This window comes from Aquila chrysaetos, chromosome 6, assembly GCF_900496995.4.
Source record: "Aquila chrysaetos chrysaetos chromosome 6, bAquChr1.4, whole genome shotgun sequence".
Lineage (NCBI taxonomy): Eukaryota > Metazoa > Chordata > Aves > Accipitriformes > Accipitridae > Aquila > Aquila chrysaetos.
The window spans coordinates 32,717,517-32,741,823 of NC_044009.1; the positions used below are offsets into that span (position 1 = coordinate 32,717,517).

The window sequence follows — 24,307 nt, forward strand, 5'->3', positions numbered from 1 at the left end:
TTCCCTTCATCTTAAAAGAGTATTTTCCTATGACTAATAGGAATGGTTCTGCTTTAAGATTATTATAATCAAATTATGTCCTTTAGAGGTCATGAAACAACTTCTCTCTGATGCATAAATTAGTCAGCTGTATTCTGTTTATTCTTTTTTCTCTGAATTGCTTTGAGGCAGTATAAATTAGCCACTGGAGATTAGATAGTTTTGGGGATATACCTGTAGTCTGAAGGACTAGTGGGAATGAGCAAGCTGTATCTTCCTCATGAACTCAGCTTTAAAGTGGTTGTCGAGCTTGGGGTTACAGTTCAGATCAGCAGAGAAAGGTTTTTAGGGGCTTTTCCCTTGCTCTCTGCTGCAGCGCAGGACATCTCAATACATTTCACCTAGCACTCGCTTGCCTGGGGAGGCATTTGCAGCATTTCTTTCTCTTCATTCTGTGCCCTTTGTCACCCAATTATTTCATCTCCTCCTGATTTCAGTCAAAATAAATAAATTGTGGTTTCATTAGAGGAATAACTGAGCTAAATCTAGTGGAATGAAGCTCAGACTAAGCATTCTAGCCTGTGAGGCTCAAAGTTCTGTGAAACAATGTTGCTTATATTTTCCAACTTTTTTTGCTTAAAATCACTTCCCTGTCTGAAAGTGGCTGCAATGGAGTAAACTCATCAGGGATTAGCATTCATTTCTATATTGCTACTGCACATGCTCAAGATTAGCTCTTCAGCAATGGCAGATTGTAATATACTGTTCCAATTCTAGACTGACATGACTACTCTAGCGGACTTAGAGTAATAAAAAGTGGGGTAGAGGGTGTAGAAGGAAAATATCAACATAGCCCTACAACCAATATCAGAGTAACCCTGCTTAGGCCTAAGGTTAGGGGAGCAGCAATTATATAATTAGTGTCCTCACAGAAGTCCTATGTTAAAAAGGGAAAAATAAGAAATTACTCCATCCTGCTCTCTTAGTCTTGAAAGAGTGGGCATGGAAAGTTCAGTGGAAAACCCACTGTTTCCAGGAAGCCTGTGAATCAAAATAGAAATCCTGGAGGAAAGTTCAAGACCACAGAGCTGTGGTTATAGGTAGAAAGTCCTATTCATGTTTCTATTTGAGTACCACAGGAATCTTCACATGCCTTGTGAGAGAGAGCTCAACCTCTTTCCCAAATGACTCTATTTAGACCTGGAGCTTTCAGGTGGTTTCAGCCAGTTGACCTTAGGCAAGAGAACAGATAGATTTGCATTGCTTGATTTCCTTTGCAAGTCCACCTTTAGACACAAGGAGACCAAAATCTGCGTTTTGCAAGGCAATGATTCAAAGTTGACATAAATTGAGCTATTGGTTCTAGGAGAACCATGGTCTCTGACAGGACTGTTATAGGCATGCTGATACTGCACTGTAAGTGATTGAAGAATGAAGACTAGAGAGATTTCTTTCTCAAGGTCACATTGCCACAGCTTCCAATAAAAATGAAAAACTGTTGAAGAAGTAAATAGGCTGAACTAAAGAATTTTGCTTTGTTGAAGTGTCATAAAGAATAGAATTTGCTGAATTCATCTGACATGACCTGGAAAAAATGGGAAAAGTATTTTCTCTTGTTGACTTCTAAAAACTTGGTGATTTGAGTATGGCTATAGCTGAATCTTGAAGAATGACCCACTAGGAATGACTGAGGAAAGGGAAACTTCTGCAATAGATTTTTGTGAGATCTCATTGTTTTACACTGTGGGATCAGTCCAAAAGAAATTAACATAAAGAGCTGATATCTTTAAAAGACAAGGCATTTTCTGCACTGCTTTGATCAGTTTATGGTTCTCTCTTTTTCACTCTGCCTGACAGCAAGCCACAGTGGCTTACAAGGACATTCAGTTTACTTTCTCACATAAGGGAATGAAAAAGAGAAAGCTGCGTCAAAAAGATGAGCAAGATAAGCAAAAAAATGTATCCTTTAAAAAATAACACAGAGTTTTATGTCACTTTGTCCTGTAAGCTTAAAAATACTATTGCTGATTATACAATTATTGTGTTAATTGGTTTTAGTTGAGAGTTTACTTAAATTAAAGGTCAGTTAGTAGTGGCCAAATAAATACTTATTCTGACAGGTAAAACAAATGTTTTTCTTTTTAAAAAAGGCATTCTAGGAGTTACTGAATTTTCTTTAGATGAGATAGCATTCAAATCTTTTTTAAGGCTTGTATGTAGTGCTTCTAAGCTCAATGTTAGACATGGGAACATTTAAACTCTAAGTGAAATGTGTATGCAAACCTAAGTATATAAAGAGTGTTGGCATGGATATATCTTGCTATATAAATCAATAATATAATGTGTATCAGTCAGCTAAGGACTGAACTGGAGAACCTCAGAACCTAGGAGCTGCAGAGTATAACTGACAGCACCCTGAATCCTCCTGCTCTGCAAAGGACTACCCTCAATTTACAAAGAAGATTTGGAAGATCTGGCATGTTGGACCACTGTGTGTCTCAGCACTGAATGCAGGTTCCATGTTAAGGTCAAAGGTATTGACTTGAAAGACTTGTCTCATTCTTACTGGTCTTTATCTTTGGGTTGGTGGAGGAGAACTGAAGACAGAAACGTGCTCTAACCTAGACACCTGTGCATCATCTGCATTTAACTCTCTGGATGGTGTGAAGGCTGTACAGTCTTTTGCCTTTGAGTGCTTGTAGTGTGCAAGTCCAAAGTTTGGATGTGGAATACATAGCCTGAGAAGCTTTGATTACTGCTCAGTAAGTCTTCTATGGAAAACAGCTACAGATGCTAAAGACCTGAAAACTTGCCAGAGATACAGGCTTCTTTTTTAGGCAATTGTGAGCTCTTATATTGTAAACTATGCCCAAGTGACTAGGAACCTCTTGGGAGAAAAGCAAGAGACCAAAGAGAATCTGTGTTATTTCCTGGAAGCATCCAAATAATGGAAATAAGAGGAACGGAATCCAGGAGCTGGAACATTTTCTTTTATGGGAACCAAATAGATCTTCTGAAAGCATTTAACAGGTCACCTGCACCTTTGGTACCCTATAGTTATTAAACATATTTCTAAAATTTCTGGCACAACAAAATACAATAAGTATCACTTTTCTATGAAGAATCAAATCTGAATTCTTTTTTTTTTTTTTCCAGAAGTATAGACATTTCAAAGAATTGAAGAGAGATTTAAACATAATGAAGGCTAAATATGGTTTGTTTGACAGGTCCAGGTCCCACGTCAACTGAACAAAGACAAAAAAGAAGCTACTTGGATTCAGAATGAAATTTAAGTGACAAATTTATGCCTTTTAGCTAGAAGTCAGTGCTGATTATATCTTCATGTGTTGCTAGAGGGCATGACCAATCTTGTGAACTTGTTCATTGCAGTAGGTCTTTCAAGATTTTGTGTTAGGCAGTTCTGTGTCTGTGTTGAATCAATATAAAAAATGATGCATGCTGTGGGCTATTTAGGAGGGTTTGGGGAAAAAGGAAAAAAAAAAGAAAGAGGGGAAAAAAAGGTGCCTTACTGCTTTTAGTGCTAATGGTACATTTATTATTATGCTGAACCATAAATCTGTTTTGCCTGACATTGTTCTTAGGCATCAATAACTCATGGCTTGGAGTTCAAGGTACTACTACTACAATTTCTAGAAACGTTTTCATGGATGACTTACAGCTTAAACAACTTAGTCTCCAAAACTAATTGTGTATTGGTTGTTGCTCTTCAGCTCGTAAAAACTAGTTTAGGGAGATACTAAAAAAAATTAAAATCTAAATTCAACATCCTGGAAGAATTAACAGAACAAAATTCAACAAAAAAGCCTGCCAGTACTGGTTATTTTCAGTTGATAAAGATCATTCACTTACTCAAAATAAATAGGCATATTTATCAAATGCTTAATTAATTGCTTTTTAATTTTAACTTCTTTCTTTCCTTCTATCTTTGTCATTCTCTTTTAGCATTAATATGCAAAACAGCAGATGGGGTTTTTTATGAGATAAGTACAAAAATAGTGCCTTGGGAAATCGGTTTATAGGCACTCTCAGAGGTATAATAGACAGCCCTATAAATCTTACCAAAAAATCTGAGAAAGGAATTAAAAAGGCTGTCATAGCTAGTTTTATTGAAGAGGAAAAGATGTCAAAAAGAAATCAAAGAACAGTCCATGAATATTAAGATTACTGTGACCTTGACCTAGTCAATGTTCATAGTTTAATTGTAGAAAGTTTTTATACTTATTTGGGTTATAATTTTTCAGTTATTTTCTAGGATAATGTATGATGTTAAATATCAGAAACTGCATGTGTGTACAAAATTACAAAATTAGTGATACCTATCATCTGAGGAGTTTGCACTGAATTTGAGAATTCAGTGTTCACTTATCATTGCTGGGATACTTGATCGTTTGCACGAAAACCAGGGACCTTCTTGTAAATATGCAGAATACTAAATATTGTAGAATACTAAGGAAAGGAGACTTGAAAGCATTGACACATCTTACATCTAAAACATACAATTTAAGATGTTTGGAAATATTATTATTTAAAATGCTCTTTAATGCAGTTGCAAAATTGGTAAGGTATCATCTAAGAATAAAACAATATTTAGAGTTGTACTTCTGCCAGTTTGAATATTGGCATCAGTTAGACACTACAGGAAGTCCAGTTAGCTAAAGGAGAAAAATCTTCCTCTTTCACTAGTCCTCCAATGATCTTCATTGTGAAATGACAGGGTCAAATAATAAAAAGTACATGCAGAGTACATAAATTTAGGTCTTGCGCTGTTAGGTAATACTCAAAGAAACAAATCAAAAGCTTTTGCTACCTGTTTCAAAAAGGAGATATGAGGTATGCCTTTATTGTTTTAGCTAACAGAAGTAGCACATGCATAGAAATGGCCAAAATATTCAGAGAGACTTGGGTAAAGGACCCATATGTGGAGACCCCCCCCCCCCCCCATTTATGAGTGTGTGATGTCAGATCTAAATACAGGGTGCCATTTGGTATTGGGGGGGGGGGGTTTGAAGACTTTGACCCACTGTTTACACATTTCAGCATGAATCACTTGTGAAAGTTGTTCAGGAACACAAGGGAGAAATTATTTTGAGAAAAGAAAGCAAGGTCAGAAAAGGATGGAAAAAACCAAAAACCTGCACCTCAAGATACTGTAGACATCTCTCCAGGCAGTGATACTGGAGCATTTTAGTGTTTCATCAGATCCCAAATGGAATCTATCTTAGTATGAGCAAACCTCAAGTAATGATTTATTTATATGCAAAGCATCTTAAGAGCAAGGTGTCTAAAAAAAAATCGTCCTGTTTACTCAAGGTTGTTGGCAGGAGCAATGTCGATGAGATACTGCTTCCTTCATTTCAGCATGGAATAGAAAGAAACTTGTGGGCATAAACTCAGCCAGTAAGGATAATTTAGTGATAAGCATTGTTAACTTCTACTACCAAATTTTCCATAAAAGAAAAATTCCAGATCTTGTTTCATAGGCTTACAGTCTTCTGTAAAACATCACTAGCATTATCTTCATAAGACAGGTATAGCAAAAGAGTCTAGATTGTTTTGTACTCCTCACATTAAACTCTCAAACATTCATATTTTCATCTTTGTCCTTATGTGAGGGGTAGTCTAGCCCATTCTTCTTTTCCAATCAGTAGCTTTGTTCTACAGTCATTTGCAAAAGAATACGGTTTTTAAAAGAATTTTTTTAAAACTGCATTTACTTTATTTACTTTGACAGAAACCTTTCTAACTGCTGAGGCATCAGAATAATTAATGTGGTAGTTGAGAGTGATATAAACTTGACTTATTTTTCTTACCACTGTCAAGCATTAGACTCTTCTACTCACATTATCAGTGCAGCTGGCTCAGAAAGTCTTTCATTAAGAGTCCTATGTCAGCAGTTTCTGTATCAATTTGTGTTAAGATAGTCTTGACTTGCCAGCAGATCAGACCAAGTTCATCTAGAGCAAAAATGCTTATAAGAACTATTGTAAACCAAAAAGTTTTGTGGCTTAATGGAAGAACAAGTTGGCTAATTCCTGAGAGAAGTAAACTGTTTTTATACTCCAGACAAGAACTATGCCTTGCAGGCATATTCTGAGTGACAATAACTTAATGTTTACAAATGATTACTTTGTATTTACTTATCCTCATGACAAAAGAGTATAATGAGGCAGTCATTGTTCTGCAGTTGGACATACATTTTATAGGCAGAATCACAGAAAAGAAGGCTGGAAAAGCTTTGGAGGAATATCTAGTTCATCATTAGACATCAAATCAGCTGTATCAAACTTAGACAAGTTTTCCTGAACTGTAACATCAAGCAAACTGCATATTGTCTTTGCAATGCTGACAGTCAAGTTTGCTATTCTGTTCATTTAGGTAGCATTTTCTACTCAATTTCTGTGTATTGGGTTGGTTTGCCTATAAACTTTATTTATTTTTCTACCCAATGCAGTCAATTTTTGGTTATCTGCAGGTAGATTATCCTGGTGATGTACTAGCTGTGCCATGACTGTGGAGGCATCTGAGCTGGCTTTGGATGAGTAGTTTGACTGCTTTGCTGTTTTTAGTGCTGTGATCAACAGAATCGCCAACCTTTTGCACCTTAATTAAACTATCATTGTATGCTCTCATAGCTTAATACAGGTCATGGTATTTTCAGCTCTTGATTAACCAGGGTCCAGTATGTAAATAGTTTTCTTGTAAGCAAGTATCCTTATTTAACACTTGAAACACCAAAAGTGTAAGTTGGTACATATAATTTATATAAAGTTTTAATAGGGACTCCTCATTAACAGTCAACACCAATGTGTGAAAGAATAAATGCACCAAGATTTTTTTAATATTATTTGCTGATGTGGTATAAATAAATTGCACTGATTGGATGAAAAGTTACTGATTTCAAATACAGCAATAATTGTTCAAAAAATAATTCTCAGATGATATTTCCCTTGCATTTTTTGGGGTTTCCACATTATTCTATAAACCTACGGCTAGTATATCCTGAGTTATTAGTGATCTACCTTTTCTACCAAATACTTCTGATCTTTTCTTTTTTCTTTTTTTCATTCTCAAGAAAACAAAAAGAAAATCATTCAACAAGGGACTAGGAAAACATATTTCCAAAACCAGTAACACTCAAGCATATTTTTTTTAACCTGATCAGATTTGTTAGAAAAGTCATTGTATGCTTATTTATAAAAGAGAAATAATAATTTAAATAGATTTTGTAAACAAAAATTGGATTATTTTTATCCCTTTCACCTTCATCTTGATTTTCCCATTTGAGATCAGAGCTCCAAATCATGTTTACTCTAAGGGCATAACTAAGTATAATAGTCCCTGTACCTAAGCTGTCTTCTGTAAAACCCAGCCAATGTTCCACATTGATACTAAAACTTTCAGTGAGTTTAGTGACCTATCTTTGATGTTGCTGCAATGTTGTTGCCGAGTTCCTCTTTTCTCTTGTATTTACTACAGCCCAGGATTTTAACTTGGCAAGTTTCAGAGCTGTGTTGAAAATTATGTCCGTTATTTCACTCACTCACCCAAACCCATTTAATTTAAACAAGAAGGACCATCAAATATAGCAGTACCTGCATAAAATAGAGCATTGAATATTATTAAATGATACTTTCTTTATCTCTCAGTTACTATATTTGTTATCAAGTGATATTGATCTGTGACATTAGGAATTTGTGTCCAGTTGCAATTACTCTTGATCATGCCTAATCAAGCTGTCTCAAATATAACTAGAAAACTTAAGATACCTCCTCTTAGTGAAACCTTTGCCTTCTTTTGTAAGGAGAAACTGTACCACTCAAAATATTCATTCAAGAATAATTGGTATATGCATTATCAGTATTTAAGGCTCTTTACTTACTATTCAAGTATTCAGATGAAATAAAATATGGAATACAAGTTATATGCAGGGATTTTAATTAATATAAAGCCAATTTTTGTAAACAACAACAAGGTTGTGTACGTTTCTAACTGCTGGCTAAGCCTGGATACTTGTTTCTCCTCTTGTGCCCTCCACAGAGAAAGTACTGACCCAAACAGTAATAAACTAAGAAATATCCCAAAGCTTCTCTCTAATAAATAGCAAAGAAATACCAGAAATAACTATAAACAACTTCACAACCAGGAATGTATCTTACCCATCATTTTCTTGAAAATATCAAAATCTCTGTAATGCAAGCAGTTGAAGCTCTGTAACACCAAGTAAAACAGGTAACAAATGTTTGTTTGGTTTTTTTTCCCAGCAACTAACTTGCATGCAGTAAGATTTATTTAAGGGAATAGCACTTCCCTTTGGAAATTAATCCCAGTATTTTATCTTCTACCATTGCTTTTCTTCTACTCACCACCATGAGTAACATATAGACAAACGTATGCAGCAGCAGCCTGTGTCTCTCCTTCTTTACTTTGCCGTGCTGTTGCTCTCCTATTAGCTGTAGCTATGCAGTCCTCTAGACACAGCGTGTCGTGACAGGAACTCTGTTACCTTGATAGTAGGTACAGATGCAGCTTTAGCACTTGCTGTCTGCCTCACGGTCGTAACACCCTCGCTCCTTCCGGTCATTCCTTCCAGGGGAGGAATGACACCAGCATTTCTGAGCTGTTCTTGTGTTTTCTCCCAGAACACTCAGAGAAAGCAGACTTCGTGATCTCCATGCTAACTACCAGCCTGCCTGCTGCCAGTTCTCCCTACTTCTGCCAGTGATGACATTCAGCTTGCTCCTCCACGCAGGATACAGCACTGATTCCTCATTATGTAAGGCAGTCTAGGTCAAGTGTAGGAGAGAGACTGCTGGCCTGAGCAAGCTGGTGGATTGCTCCCTCAGCTTCATGCTTCATGGGGTCTGGAAGCTGGATCCTGATCTTTGTTACATCTTCTCGGGTAAATGTTTTTGCATGATTTAAATGGTTACTGTGCTGTTTTTCTATGCAGATAGCTGTCAGCCATGCTGTGAATTGCAGAGAGAATTTGCTAGGTGAAACCAGCTCTGTCAGCACCATTGAATTAACATAGTAGTTCTTCTAGGCATCTCAGCTTTAAGACACTTTACAAATAAATAAATCATAAACTGGGTTTGTTTAACAAACATCTTTTCTAACCATATGGGGATTATTGTTAATTTGACTGACTAAGCAGTGAATGAAATCCATTTGCTTGAAGGTGATGTGGGAAAGCATTATTGAATGTAGCTATTAGCTCTGAGAGGTTTACTGCAGTTCCTGGCTGTTGCATTGTTTTAGCCTTGCAAATTACAAATATGCTTCTTCTATTACAAAACAAAACAAAAAATTTATTCGATTTTCTTGCACTCTTTGGTTATTTTTTTGAAGTAGCAATTAAATCTAGGATGCTATTTGCTGTTTACTGCATGCATGCATGAATCTATATGCTTCTGAAATATGTAAGGTGAATACTGCAGATAGAATTACATTTAGTGACTGCTCTGCAGAATGCCAGAACAGTACATTAGCTAGATTTATATTAGAGGGTAGCTTTTTTTCATGCACCATGTAGAAGTCAAAGAAATTTTTTGTATTTACACCCTGCTGAAAATCAGTCTGTAACAAAACATAGAACAGGTTTGTCCTTAAACAAATTATACATACTGAGTATTGTCAGGTGCTGGAACGTCTTATTATACTGGAATGCAGCAGAAGAGGCCCCGGAAAGTAACAGCATAAGACTGATACTGCAGTATCATGTAGGCAATTTCAACAAGGCTAGCTTGCTTGCTAGGGACAATTACTATATAATAAATTTGAAAATATTTTTAATGGATTTGAGAGATTAATTAGAAAACTCGTGTTTATGTACAGTACCTTGGACAGCAACTTTTTCTTTCATGGTACTGTAGAGTCTGCTTCAGGGGAGTTAGCAATTTGTAAAGATTAAGTAATACTAATTTAAGATACATTAATGAATTCCAAAATATGGGGGAATTTATAGTAAAAATACCTGAGAGAAACTTTGGTCAGCATTGTATCAACGAGTTATATTTAACAGCTTACTACCAGGATTTCATTTAATATATTAATTTAAAAATAGTGTTGTTTGTATTGAATTGTGTTAATGAGTGTCAAAAGAGAAAATTAAAAATTCAAAATTATTGTCTATTGACAATATGGCATTTACAGAATTTTCACATCTAATGGGTAACTGCTTACTCTAAGAATAAATACCAAGGTCCCTTTCTTTCTAAGTCAAAATAAGATTGAATATTAATATAAGATTATGTATTAATATCAGATTAAAACTAATTTTGATGGGAAGAGTGGGAGTCCTTTACATGTGTTTTTTCCCCCCACTAGAAACTGGTGGTTCTTCACACTGTTCTAGAAATAACTGATAGAATTAAATTTCAACACTTGTTTGTAAGTGAGGTGAATTGTTTTATCATTTTCTTATCATCTTTAAAAGCTCTCTTTCTCTGGAAAAGAAATGCCAAGCAGTCAGTTGTTTCTTCATCATGGTCTTACCTTACCAGTTACTTTTTTCTTTTTTTTTTTTTTTTTTTTTAAATGACAGTCATGTAGATCTACTCTGTGATTTAGTAGAGATGCCAGGCTGGTGACTTCATTAATTACATTGTGAAAGAAGTTAGGTTCAAGAAAATGTAACTCATTTTTGGTAGCTTGAAACCGCCTCTGTTGCAATGCAGTATATTACATTGTATAATATTTTACAGATACCATTTTATACTTCAAAATGCAGAAGTATGTCTTGCAAACAAACTCTTAAAATAATAGCATAGTATAGGAACTTAGAACAAAACTGCTAGGTACTACGCATTATTATAATGATGTACTTTAGATTCTTTGTTTCTTGCTGCCTGAAGTGTTCTAAAATAGTTATGCTATTATATATGAGTACACTGTGTTCCATCTCATTTCAGTGTGGGTGCCTGAGGTATTTTCTTACAGGCTTAAGGAGTATTAATAACCTATCTATTCAATTAGAAGAAAAAAAAAGACTTATTGTCTTTAAATCTATGGTGGTTTTATGGAGGTGTTTATTTTTTGCATCATGGTTCATAGCAGGGCACACACAGTACTTCTCAGCATAGCAAGCTGCAGATGCTTCATGAGGATACAAAGTGTTAGAAAATAGTGTTTCCAATGTGTATTTATATATCCTATATTCTGGTATATCACTTTAGGTCTGGGAAACTGAATCCAAGCTGTAAGGTGTGTTTTGAACCCACTACGATGCAGGATATTGACCATTAGCTGTCAGTGCCTCCTCCTGGTATTTTCCTGTGGTTTACTGGAATTGTCCAGTGCATGGCAACATCAGTAGCTTGTTTCCAATAGTCTGTATATTCCCGTACATCACAATATGCAGCTTGAGTTTCTGTCAAACTTTTCTCTTCACTTTTCCTCACAGTACTAGAGTTTTCTGTCCTGCAAGTGAGTTTCTGTGCTCTCTTTGTAGCCATGGAGATGTTGCTAAAACTGATGGGCATGGAAACAATATGAAAGTCTGTGAATTTAATTATTTTAGAATAATGTGTTTAGCATAAATGATGGTGAGACCAGTTTTTGTAATCCATAACATAAGAAAGTATAGGAGTATACATTAGACTATTAGTTTCTATAGAGATATTTATATCTCAGATTTTATCTGCCCATTTTAATTGATTAGTTGAGATATATATTGTGATGACAATCATATGCTAAGTTAGTCCTAAACTGAAAAAGACAGTCTACAAACATCTGTGGTTTAGTTTATCTCATGTAACGTCTAAATGTAAGACTGTAATAGTATTATTCACAAGGTTTCCGGGTAAGTTTGGGCTCACAAATACGCATCTTTCACTGTCCAGAAATGCCAGCTTTTATTTGCATTTAGTACACAAAAACATTCCAAATGTGACAAAAATCTACTGCTGTAGAAATGGACTATATCTGTTCTGAAGATGCCTGTTTAGAAGCTGGCAGATGTGCTCTGTTCCTTGTGCAAAAAGTTACTCTTTTTATTCAGAGGTTTTTCATTTTTCATTGAAATTGGTTGGATGCAATCTTCTGTTCTGTGTTGCTACAGTCCATGTCATTTTTCCAGGTCCTGGTTCTCCATGATGATGTTTTTCCATCCTTAACTGCTTGTACAGCTCTTCTGTGACTGCAATACAATTGGTTCACAAGTTTAGAAAGAGAAAAAGCCCCCTGGATTATCATGTCCACCTGCTTGTCCATGGAGGACCTTGGATGGCTCATTCTTTACATATTGGATGAATTAGTCCATTACCTGTTTTCCACACCCACTGCAATTCACAGAATTAATTCCTAGAACACTAGAAAGACATACTGTAAAGAACCAAGGGAGATTTCTTAATGTTTTGATGAATAAAATGTACCTCATACACTGCCCTTAAAAAAAATAAATATATATATATATTGGTCTCAACACTCTATTCATTGTGTATGTAGAACACGCTCTTCTGCATTGTTGCTTGCACAGTTTACTGCCATGGCTGAACATCTAAGCTTCTAAGGTTAATTTTAAATGTTTCTCTAGATTGTACAGAACTATAATTTTTGCAGCACAAATGCTGAAACAGGATAGTGACAAGAAGAAATGCATTCTCTTTTTGTTCAGCTGGAGTTCATTATAGGTCCCTTTCAGAAAGTGAACTGTGCTGCAGAGGATCACCTGAGAAGGACTTCCAGATGAATCCTTTCGTGTGCTGAAGAAAACCAGAATCTCCCAGTGCCTGGTGAGCACTAAGGGTGGGCAGTTTTTGGCACTAGAGCCAAAAACTTCCTGGGCTGTTCTTCACCAGTGCTCTTAAACGTTTGCATGGTATTCCTGAGGCAGAGCCAAGAGTAGGACTGGTCAAAATTTTTATGAGGGCAAGTGAACCACAAATCTCCATTAATGCAAAGTTACCAGGTCTGCAGAATCTGAAATCTGCAAGATTGCAAGCTCAAGGCTGCAAAAGAAGTTTGCCTGGCAACTGTGACCCCGCTGTGCAGGGCAGGGACGTGCTCTCCTTTGGGCCTGTTGGATGGTTGCTTCAGCCCATACCCATTAAGATGATTGCTCCTCAGGCACTCAGGATGGCAGAAGTTGTCACCATACCTGCAGGAAGAAGTGGTCAAAAATTTCCCCAGTAAATGCAACGAGTATCCTAGACTGGATTGGTTTTGAAAATTATTTTACTAGCTATTAGCAGTTTCCTATTTGTTTGGAGACAGTAAAAAAGGCAAGTTGTATTTTTGGGGGGGAGAGGGAAAGGAGACCATATTTTATTTACTAACTTTCCATTTATCTTAGAGTTGGAGCAGCTGTGATTGAGAAATCTATACCTTTTTTGATTTCTGCAATTGGGGTGCAATGTAGAAGTTTAAAACATTAAAAAAGTAAGAATTCAGGGGATTTAGCTCTTTAGCAGTTGGAAAGAAGTTGCTGTTGTGTTGATAAAGTCTTCTCTCTTAGACCCCATATCAGATGACAGTCTGGTTCAAGGAGGCATCAAAGGAGCTTGTTAAGATAACCACAAACCATATCAATCTTCCTGACACTGTAAGCTGGTGGAGCTGAACTTGAGCACCTGGTTATACCAGTGTGGCCAGTGAAATCTGAGCCATGAGAAATGCTGCTTTAAAAAAAAAGCTTTCAGTATTCTGTTACTGATACTTGGACAGTTCTTAAAGTCAGTAGTCATATTAAGCATCCTATGATGAACCTCTACTAATGCTTAAAGAAGGACTGTTTAGGACTATTGAAAACTGTATGCTTTCACAGCACAATAAAATCATGTTTAAGCTGGGGGGAAATTTTGAGTGTTCAGTGTTATGTTCAGGACTAAAACCATAGGCACCTGAGGTATCTCAAAGATTTTTAGTACCTGGGGTTTATTGTTTAAGTGATCCAGATTCTTGGTTTATTGTTTTCTTTTGTGGTGTTTATTTCATTTCAAAATGCAACATTTTAAAGGAGCTATGCCTGTAAAATGTCAAATGTTCCCAGACTAGCAAAGACTGGAGGAACTCATATTAAAACTTCAAGCTGACGCGTAAATATTCTGCCTCTTAACCTGATAAATCTGTATTTATAAACACCAGGCAATTAATCATTTCCAGAAACATCCTCCAAGAATGGAAAGATTTCTGGGAATGATCAACTGGCATCAGCAATAGTATCTGAACATCTGTTTAGTATTTAAAATTTTCAGGATGATTCTGAGTCAGGGGTGTTACTAGCACTACAAAGTAATTTGTCACCTGCAAATGCTCTTCATGACCCTGAAGAACTTTGCAAATGTATGAAAAAAAGATAACTCAGCTTTTACAATTATACCTAAATAAGAATCGAACTGTTGACGAGTATGTTACCAGCTGATACTAATAAGATAATAGTTTATAGATCTTGCTACCTCAAGGTCACAGAATTGAACTGCATTTGGGTGGTGGGGACCTGCCTGAGCTATTTAGCAGCCTACCAGTAGTGCCAGCAGAAAAGCTAAATTCAAAACTGGTGATCGTGGCAGCAGTGAAATGTGAAAGCAAGTGAAGTCTTTCTAAATCAGTGCTCCGGCACATTCAAAGGGGGCAGGTTGCATGGTTGTATCCAGCTTGGTCTTGGCCTTTGTATGTCAGCATTTGAGTATTAGTATTTGGATATATTATGGTGTGTTTTAACTAAATAGTGTCATAAGGTTGCTTGCTGTGTTCTTTTAACCACTGTAATATTTGCTGAGAAAATATTTAAAGATCTATGAGATTAGATTCCATTGTTAGAACAGTTGTTCATAACATTCTGTTATGAATTGATATGAAATGATTTTCAAGCATTGATAAATGCTTGAAAATTAGGTATTATACTGAGAGATTCCAAGTGCTTGTTGTGAAGGGCCAGGCATGTCAGGCCACTACTGGGAGGTGGAGAAATTCAGCTTCACGTAGCTTGGATTCAAGCAAAATTTAAGCAGTCAAAACCTCATGATGTAAAAATATTTTAAAAGAACATATCAGAACAATACTGGAACTGACTCCAGGGGATCAAATTCATTATAGCTGCCTGGGGTCACTGAACCACAGGTTAACATGTTAACTATCTGTTATATCATAGATGACAGCCTTATTGCATACAGGTATTGATTAGGTTTATTTTCTTCTATCTTTACATGCCAAAATTGTATTACACAACGAAAGATATGCAGTATTTTTGGCTCTTCTTCTGTGCACCTCTCACCTTCCTAGTCACTGCCCCCTTCCTTTCCTACCGTACTGCACCCACCCCCCTCCAGCATGGCTGAAATGAGGGGTTTCAAAAGTGTTTGCTGATGGCCATCCCAGTTCCACGGGTTTTTTCGTTTTCTTTTTTTGTCAAGAAAGCAAAATGACAAATATATAATGCTGCCTGATTTAGCTCAAACTGAGGCTGATCCAATGCAGCTGGCATTTGTTGTATTGGCAGTTACTGTTACTTAGCAGTAGGAATTTTAAAAAGGAGCATTTTTTGTCTAGGTGCCAGATTTGGCTGCGCAGCTGTCATCTGAATGCACGGGAACGCATAGATCTGACGTGGCGGTCGTGTACCAGGCTGCGTGATTGGCAATGCAGTCTGTAATAGACGGACGTGTCATATGACTCTGGCACAGGAACCTTTTTTGTGTTTTGGGTTTTTTTTTTCGAGATTGAACCCATGACTGAAGATGTTGAATCCCCCACCACTGCTCAGCAGGGAGGTGTAAAACGAGACAGAGGACAGGTAGCATTTGGTCATGCCATGCCGGGGGCTGACCTGGAAAGGTTTGTGGTGCTTTCATAACAGACCACCCTTACGGAAACTATTTCCTTCTCGCAATTCAGACACAAATAATTAACAGAAGAGACATGAAAATTAATGAAAACTTTTACTTGTTTAATACTGAATAAAGAAATCTACTTCTCAGCGCAGCCCCTGTCCTTTGTTCCCTGCTGAAAGAAAACGGGGCCGTAGATTTCCAGACTCGTTTAAGTCAGAAAATCTTTTAAAAAAGCAATCTTTTACAGCCGGTTCATTTCTTTTGCCGGTAGATGGGGCTCTCCTTTAAGGTGATGGCTTGGTATCTTTTTTTTTTTTCCCCCCTTTTTTCTTTCTTCACCCTCCTCTCTGTCTCTCTTCGTTGCTTCCCCCCCCCTTTTTTTTTTTTGCCTGCTATTTGCTGATTTGTATTAGGTACCATAGAGTGAGCCTCAGAACAGGAAGCCAAGAATGAAGCGGAGAGGGTACTGCAGAGGTCTTTTTTTTTTCCTTCCCAATGAGAATGCAGCAATTTATAAATGCTTTGTGATCTTTTGGAACTGGGAATCTGAACAAATTTATTAGAGAGCATTTCAAGCATTTCATCTTCACTACCTCTTTGGGTTTTTATTTTTGTTTTCCTCATAATGCATTTGAAATTCATGTTTTATCAGGTAAGCCAGTAGGAAGTTAAATCCAAACCTTAGTTCATTTATGTGAGCTGTCGACATGAGGTTCCCCCTCCTTCTTTTTTTTTCTTTTTTAATCATTTCTGAATGCTTGCTTTCTAGTTATTGTTAAGCATATAATTAAGGAGAAAATCCAATTTTGCTGTTTTTAAAAATGTTTCAAAAGCTGCAGTCAGGTCTTTTTGGCAGCACAGCATTTTGTTACAAGATGGATTTCACTAGCCTTATATTTTTGGGTGTTTGCCAGCTGAGGGGGGGGGGGTGGGGCATGTTTAAATGATTATTTAAGATTTTTCCGCTGAACTGTTTAGAAGTTAACAGAGGTCGTGTTGTTACTTCACATGGAAAACATATTAAGGGCTAAAGCAAGCAATGGTGTAGCCAAAATCCTTGCACTGCAGGAGTGTATGGTTTTCCTTCCCATAGAGACACTCTGCTTTAAGGCTAAATGCTTCACACAAACATTTGAGGTTTACTGAAGGAAGAAAGAGCTCCCTCCACTTTTTTTCTCTCTCTATCTCCCTCTGCCCTTAGTCTTTCTGATCAGGTATACTGCTAGAAGCTCTTACTTTCATTTACATACCGATCAGGACTGGTTGCAATGCTGTAGATATAACTCGGTTCATAGTCTGAACCGTCTTGCTTTTTCAAACAGCACAAGAAATTTGCCAGGTGGACATCAAGCTCTTTCAGCATCTTTTCTAAAATGGATTTCTTCTCTGCTGCTTGTCTGAGGTATGTGCTTAAAAGACTCCCACTAAACTAATTTACCTGGGACTGGGCTCTTTGTTCAACCCACCCGCCCTTCATCCCCACTTTGAAAAAGCTGTTGCTTGTTCCACAGTATTTGAAAATGGATTGGTGCTTTCTGTTGAAAACCTGTTCAGTTGTACTTATTGCAGAAATGCTTATTTCGTGGTTATGGTGTCAAACTCCTGAGCTATATTGGCTGATATTAGTGTTGCATTCCTGAAGTGCATCTAGTTTTCTATTGTGTTTTTCAGGCTTGACAGATGTGTTAATATAAAATACAAAGGAAAAAAGACTGTGCTAAAAATGACTCTGAGAATCTAATGTGAAACAATAATGGGATGATTGCTGTCAAGACTGTCACCTTGTTAGTTTATTCTGTTAAGCCTGGTTTGTGTGATCTTGAATGTTTGCTGAAGTATTTAGACACAGGAATGCAAGTTAGAGCCAGGCAGCCTTAAATTGATTGTCCTCAGTCACAGGTAGTGATTGCCAGGTAGTCACAGAAAGTTTTCATTATTTTAAAGAAAGTATCAATGATGGGAGGTGGGGAAAGTAAGAGCTTTAGCCTGCCTCAAGGGATGTCAAGTTTTTGTTGTATAAGGCATAGTATAATCAGTACAATTCTAATGAAATTCTAGGAAAACAACAGCAATTTGCATAGTATCTTGTACCAGAAATAAATAATTTTAAAAGTCTGACTATAATATCTTACAGGAAAATTGTATAGATGAATGTATGTCATGGAATCATATATACTATCAGCTGTTTGAAACAATATATCAGGGGCAAGGGCAGTTTATTAGTGATCACTGAAATCTACAATTGTCATATTATAACCTAAACTTGCTTTGAAGTTTGAGAAGTTGTAAATGTCAACAACTGTGATAGCTGAGAAGCTAAAATAAATGACAGATTATTTCATTCTTAAAACGAAGGTGGCCTTGAACTAGAAAACCTTCAGAATGTCTACGAATATGACTCTTCTCTTCAATGTACTATCCCAATGCCAAGCACTTTAAAGGACAGCTGGCTGTTGACTTTTAAGGATGGCATCACTGCTGCTAGCCATGTTACACTACATCCTTCTGACATGTAAATTCTACTGTAAGAGATTTGTGCATTAATGACAGAGGCAGATAAATTCAGGGGACAAACCCACAAATCTTAGCATTGGATTTTGTCCCTTAAATGGTATTTTACTGATACTTCTCTATCATTTTTGGCTACCTTAAAGTGAAGAACTGAGTTTAAAGAGGTGTAGAGGTTTTCCTGCTCTTGGTTGTGAGAAATATTCTGGCAGTAATCAAGAGAAGTGGGTACTTCTTTGCAAATTTCTTTTGAAAAGGGGCAGAAAGCTTGCTCTGATTTGTGTGTGTGTGTGTGTGTGTGTGTGTGTATTTAGAACTGTGATGCTCTTCTGGATTAATGTCTTTTCTTTCATTTATTAATTTTCTGAACTCCAATACCAACTCACCTGTGGGAAAACATATTTGGTCTTTTGGGCTAAACATCATGAAGAGATTTGTTGATTCTCTTCCAATAACAGGAACATATTCTACCTTCTTTTTCTCCATTGAAGGTAGCTGATATATATAGGAGGCATTGGGATTCCACAAGAGACCTGTATTTGACCTGTAGACTTTCTGTTGATGCCAAAATGAATACAGCAGAAGACAAACTAAATTAAAAATTGAACAATATATATTCACACTTGTAAACTGAGAAAAAAATGTTATGCCATCAGTAAGACAAGCTAGATAAGGAATACCATTAGGCTTTTTTTAGCATAATGTTTTAGAGCACTTAAGAGATCAAATTGCTCAAAAAGGAAAAAAATCATAAAGCTGAAATACTCTAAAATGGAAAAAAAAAAAGGAACGTTCGAGTAAATTTTAAGCATTAAAAGCTACAACTGATGTTTCTGACTGAACCTAATTTGTAAGGAGATGGGGAGTATCATGCAAGTTCTCCAAATGTTTTTCCCAAGCTCAGTAGTTCTGGCACATGTTACTTCCATTTTTCTAGTTGTAGGTTTATTCTTTATAGATTCCTACCCATGAAAACATATAAAAGTTGGATGGAAACAACTGAAAGTTTGGTATGGGTGAAGTAATTAGTTAAATGACAAATGTAGACTTGGAAATCACTGCCCTTTCTATAGTGGGGTTAGTCCAATTTCTGTAAAATGTACTGATCTCTTTTTATTCAATATTAGTAATATTTATTTAAAGAATCACTGTGATGTCTTACTGAATATATGGGTGTTCCGTGTTTTCAGGCTTCCTGTCTTTTTACTGATTATTATGTCATCATTTCTGTCTCTTCCATTTCCACCAGTGTGTGTGGTTCCAGGCCTCCTTTCACACTCTTCTAACGTGCTATTTAGCTCTGACAAAAATAATTTATTTTATTCTGCACTTATTACCAAAATTCTGGGTAGCACCCTTCCCTGCCATATTAAAATTCACTTGAAAAAAACACATTTCTGATTCAGTCACCATGCTATTTATTGTTTGCTTTTATCAGCCCCAGAAACTCTCTCTCTCCTTCCTCTTTGTGCTTGGAAATTCTCATTACGTTGCTTTTTCTGAACACCACTTTCCATCACTTTCTGTCTCAGCAGTATCCAGCGCATCTCTGACCATCTTTCCAGTGCTCTATTTTAAAGTGTTTCCATTCTTCCTTTATTAATTTCCTCTTTTTCTCACAAGTCTCTGAGAAAAAAAGAACATAACCCCTGTATTTTTGGTCTCAGAAACATCGAGCTCAGTTTGTGCTTTCAAGCTTTAATCCATCTCATGCACTCTGTCTTGGTAATTTATTTCAGTACCTTGTAAACATGCAGATCAATCTTTTTCATCTTTCTCCTACTCCTTAAGCAAATTCTCTAATTTGCTTCCAGCATTGGCTTTTTAAAATTATTTCATAATATAATTTAAAACACTGAATATCATCCTCCTGGTAAAACAAAACAAAACCCCAAATCCTGTCAAGGTCAGAAAGAAAAATTTAGGAATAAATTTAGAGGCTTATGTGACTCAAATAAGCTTTATTTAATAGTGGTGTTGATCAAAGATGACAAAACTAAACAGCAACTACAGTGCTTCTTAACTGAAGTAATGTATCTGAAGGAAGCTTTCAAATGCTTGGTTATTTAAGTGCATTTTACGCCAACGACTTGACTGTGTTCCAGATGTATTTGCCTGCAATGCTTCCATACTCTCATACCTCCCTGGACTCCATTTTCTACTTAGTCTTTAATGGTGTTTCCTTCAGAGTGAGATCTTTCATTTTCTTCAGTGATTTAAAGTGTCTAACAGTTTTGTTTCAAATTATGGTTGAATTTATTTGCCAAAAGGAAATTGTGACTGAGATATTTCTGAGGCAGGTGATAGGTGCTCCTCCTAGGAACGTCTCAGCAGGGCCCTTTCAGTAGCTTTGCAGGATTCCTGGAGTAGGTCTACAGATGAAAACAGAAGGAAAGAAGCTGCTGGATCATTAAAAGCTGAACACTGAAGATGAATTCTGTTCTTTATGTTGATAGAGGGTGGGACAGGAAGTGAAGACTGAAGAAATGGGCTCATCCAGATGAGTTACAGGGAGGAACTTTCTAATGGAGAAGATAGTGAAGATCTGCAATAGTGTCAGAGGGATCTGTGAAATTTGTCGTGAAGGTCTGTAGGAAGAGGTTAGATGAAATATCTGTTGGGAAATAGGTATAGCAATCTTGCCTTGGGCAGAGAGATGAACTAGGTGGCCTCTGATCATTGTTTCCAACCCAATTTTTCTGTGAGGCTACAAAAAGAAGTAGATATCTGAGGTACGACAGACCTAAAGAAAAGTATATAATAAATTATATAGGGTCCAAAATAGACCTCCTAAAAGCTATCTTCATTAGGATTTTCTGGGAGTATGTAAGCATCCCCTCAAAACATTTATTCTATGGTATATACACTCTGCAACACTTATATATCTATATATCTTATATCTAGAAAGAACAGAAAATATGTCCTAAAAAGTTATTTAATTTCTTAGTGTTTCTTTTAGATCAAATAGGCTTTACTGGTTAACCATAGTGAGTATGTGAATAAAAGGGGTAGAAAAGGATATTTGGCCAATCTGATTGATTTTTGCTTATTGTCAGGAGAATACTATACATTTAATTAAAAAGATTTTTAAATTGGTAGTTTATCTTTAGTAGAGAGAACAAGGACACTTCAAAAGCTTATTAAATAAAGTGAGTATACCAGAGCCATTTCAATGTTTTATATTTTATGTTAAAGTTCAGTATTTTTCACAGCTGAGCAACCCAATCTGATACATTTATTTTCTGAAATGAAAGCCTAAATAATGCCAACTATATCACTTGAAATGTGCAGTGATGGATAGAGACAGAGAACTTTTCAGAGCTCCATACTGGCTACATTAACAACACGTAATTGAAAAAGAAATTCTCCAACAAGTTTTTAAATTTTTTTTCTTAAACATTAACTATGTGATCCAAATGTTATCTAGAAACCTCACATCATTTTTGCCTTCAGCTCAACTTATTTTCTCTTTGCACACACACTGGGAGAGATAGACCAGAAAGGACGACCCTGTATTATGTTTTCAGGACTTCATATTGTCTCAAAATAAAATTGATTACAAATCTACTACTCTGAATTAATAAAATATCTGAAACAAAATATGCACTTCAAGGAAAATGATCTATGTATAACAATAAATTTTTTCTTAGTCATTTTGGCTCCATCTATGCCAACACTAACTGGTGTTGAGATACCCTGTGTCTGCAGAGGGTCTTGCCCTTAAAAACCTGGTGGCTGTATGCACCCTGTCAACAGGGTATGCCTTCTGATGTGAGCTAACTTCTGAGTCATGTCCCCAGACTCCTTGGGAAACTACTAACTAAACCAAGTGAAAATTGTACCAGGGTCAGCTCTTTTTAACGAGAGATGTGATTGTGTCCCTGGATCCAGGAGTATTTCTTACCATTGATTAATGCATTGGCTTCTAAAGCTACAGAGCAAACAAAATAAATATTGTTCATACAAATATATATAATGAAACTGTATATATTTACCTAGAAAGAGGTAATAACATTTTATTGTGCAGATTTTTTTAGAGTATGGCTTTAGATTAAGCTAAATAAAGTAACAAACTGGAATAACATTAATTGAGTAAATATGAAAGATTTTAACTTCTGAATTAACAATTGCAAAGGAAACAGCACAATACTGTCTTGAGTGTCCTTTAGGAAAAGTTTATAGTTGGAAAAAAAAAATTGAAATGTATAGCGTCTTTTTCTTCCATAAAGGTCAATGTTATGGAGGGACACATCTTCAGAGAGATTGTTTAACTTTAATACTAATTAAAAAATTGAAATTGTAGTGTAGAAGATTGTTAATCATCACTTACAAAAAACCAAGACCAATTTAGAAAGTATCTTTGTAAATCGGATGCCAAACTGGACTTAATTCAAACCAAAACTTGTTTTATTTCTTTTTAAAAATTCTGAATATTTACATAAAAACCAGTGTACATGAATCATTAAAAATATATTCCTATTTAATGGCAGACTAAATTGATTTTGTTTAGCAAATGATGGGTAAGATATAGATATAGATATATATATATAGGGTCTGAGAAAATGAAGATATATCAAATATACTTAAAATCTGCTGCAAAATACTGTACTTTACTCCATAGCATTGTTTTCTGGGACCAGGGAGCTTTGTAAAACTGTATTTACTGACACATCTAGATGAGGAAGGCTTGCCAGATGTTATTTCAGGATGTTTCTGTCTGCTTTGCTGTCTGCTTTTTGATGGGCAAATATAAAACTGCATGTAACATTTTATAGAAGCAGAATTTACACCCACCTGGGCTAGAAATGTGTGGGCAAATTTTGCAGAATATCTTTATTCTAATACAAAAGCCAATCTCCAGAGGTGCCTTTCCACCTCAGCCAGTCTGTGAGTCTGTGATTCTGTAAAACAAAACCACAACCTAGGAGTGCAGGGTAGAGGATGTCACTAGCCTATTCATCTATAATGAGGAGCAACTATGCACCAAAATTTAAGAAATGAGAATATAAATAGAAATATGTATATAAATATAAATTATAATACATATTAAATATATAAAACTATAACATATTTCTATTAATAAAACTATAAATAGAAAATTTGGAAATGCTAATGTAGACACAGTCTTGGATCACCAGGTGTGAGGACTGTACCTGCTCTGAAGTGAAAACATTGTCAAATTTTATGAGTGGGACATAAAGTAGACAGAAGTTTACAGCTTTATTTATGTAAGTGTGCAATGAGATTAAATAAAAAATCTTAATTACTTTGAGTACCTTTTAAGTAGAATTCCAGCTGAAGATTGCTATCATTCAAATAATACTTTTAGGTTTTTATTTTGGACTTTTTCTTTTTTAATTTTTTTTTGCAACACTAGTAGCAGTGGTGCTACCATTTTGGTTTGCATGCAAACTTCAATCCAACCTGGAAAGAGCCATTGTCTCCTTTGGTTTGCTAACAGCCACATTAGCTTAGGTTATCACTACAGCAGCTTAGAAGGGCATACACATTTCATTGTTTTTTTTTTTTAAATCAATTATTGTTATATATACTGCCAATGCCAAGGGTCCTTACAGTTTGTGGGATTTCTAGGGCTGCAGCCTGGTAAAAGAAATTCTCGTATCTTTTAGACAGTACATCTGGTAGTTTTGGCTCTAGGTTACATGCTGCCTAGCTGCTGCACAGGCTGGACGTGAGTCTGTCACTTGTGGGCATTGACCTCAGACTTGCCCTCTACTTTCCCCTCAAGACAGGTTTCTATACATCTGTGAAGTCTAAGTTCAGACTAATCCTGAACCAGCACTAAATAATATTCAATGGCTCTGCTGGGAGAAACAAAAATGCATACTGCTTAAGAGTAGAGAATGATAAATTACAAGACATGCTAACAAGAGAAAGCAAAGTAGCTGATACAGTATCCCCTCTCTTACATCTGCATGCCTAATTCCTAGACGATAGCTAGCATTGAGTTTCTTGGGGAAAAAGAAAAAAGGAAAAAAAAAAAGCTGGGGAAATATGAATCAATTTTTAAA

General features: G+C 36.1%; 1 protein-coding gene across 6 annotated transcripts in view; it reads left to right on the forward strand.

Moving 5' to 3' along the window:
- Window positions 1–8,800: 8,800 nt before the first annotated feature.
- SCN1A (sodium voltage-gated channel alpha subunit 1) overlaps window positions 8,801–24,307 on the forward strand; it is a 102,645-nt gene continuing 87,138 nt past the window's right edge. For 4 of the 6 annotated variants that reach the window (XM_030019343.1, XM_030019344.2, XM_030019338.2 and 1 more), the window contains exon 1: window positions 8,801–8,899. The gene's annotated coding sequence lies outside the window, so the exon portion shown is untranslated. Of the gene's footprint in view, window positions 8,900–16,210; window positions 16,420–17,089; window positions 17,170–24,307 lie in introns of those variants that run through there. The other 2 variants (XM_030019339.2, XM_030019340.2) reach the window with 2 other exon arrangements.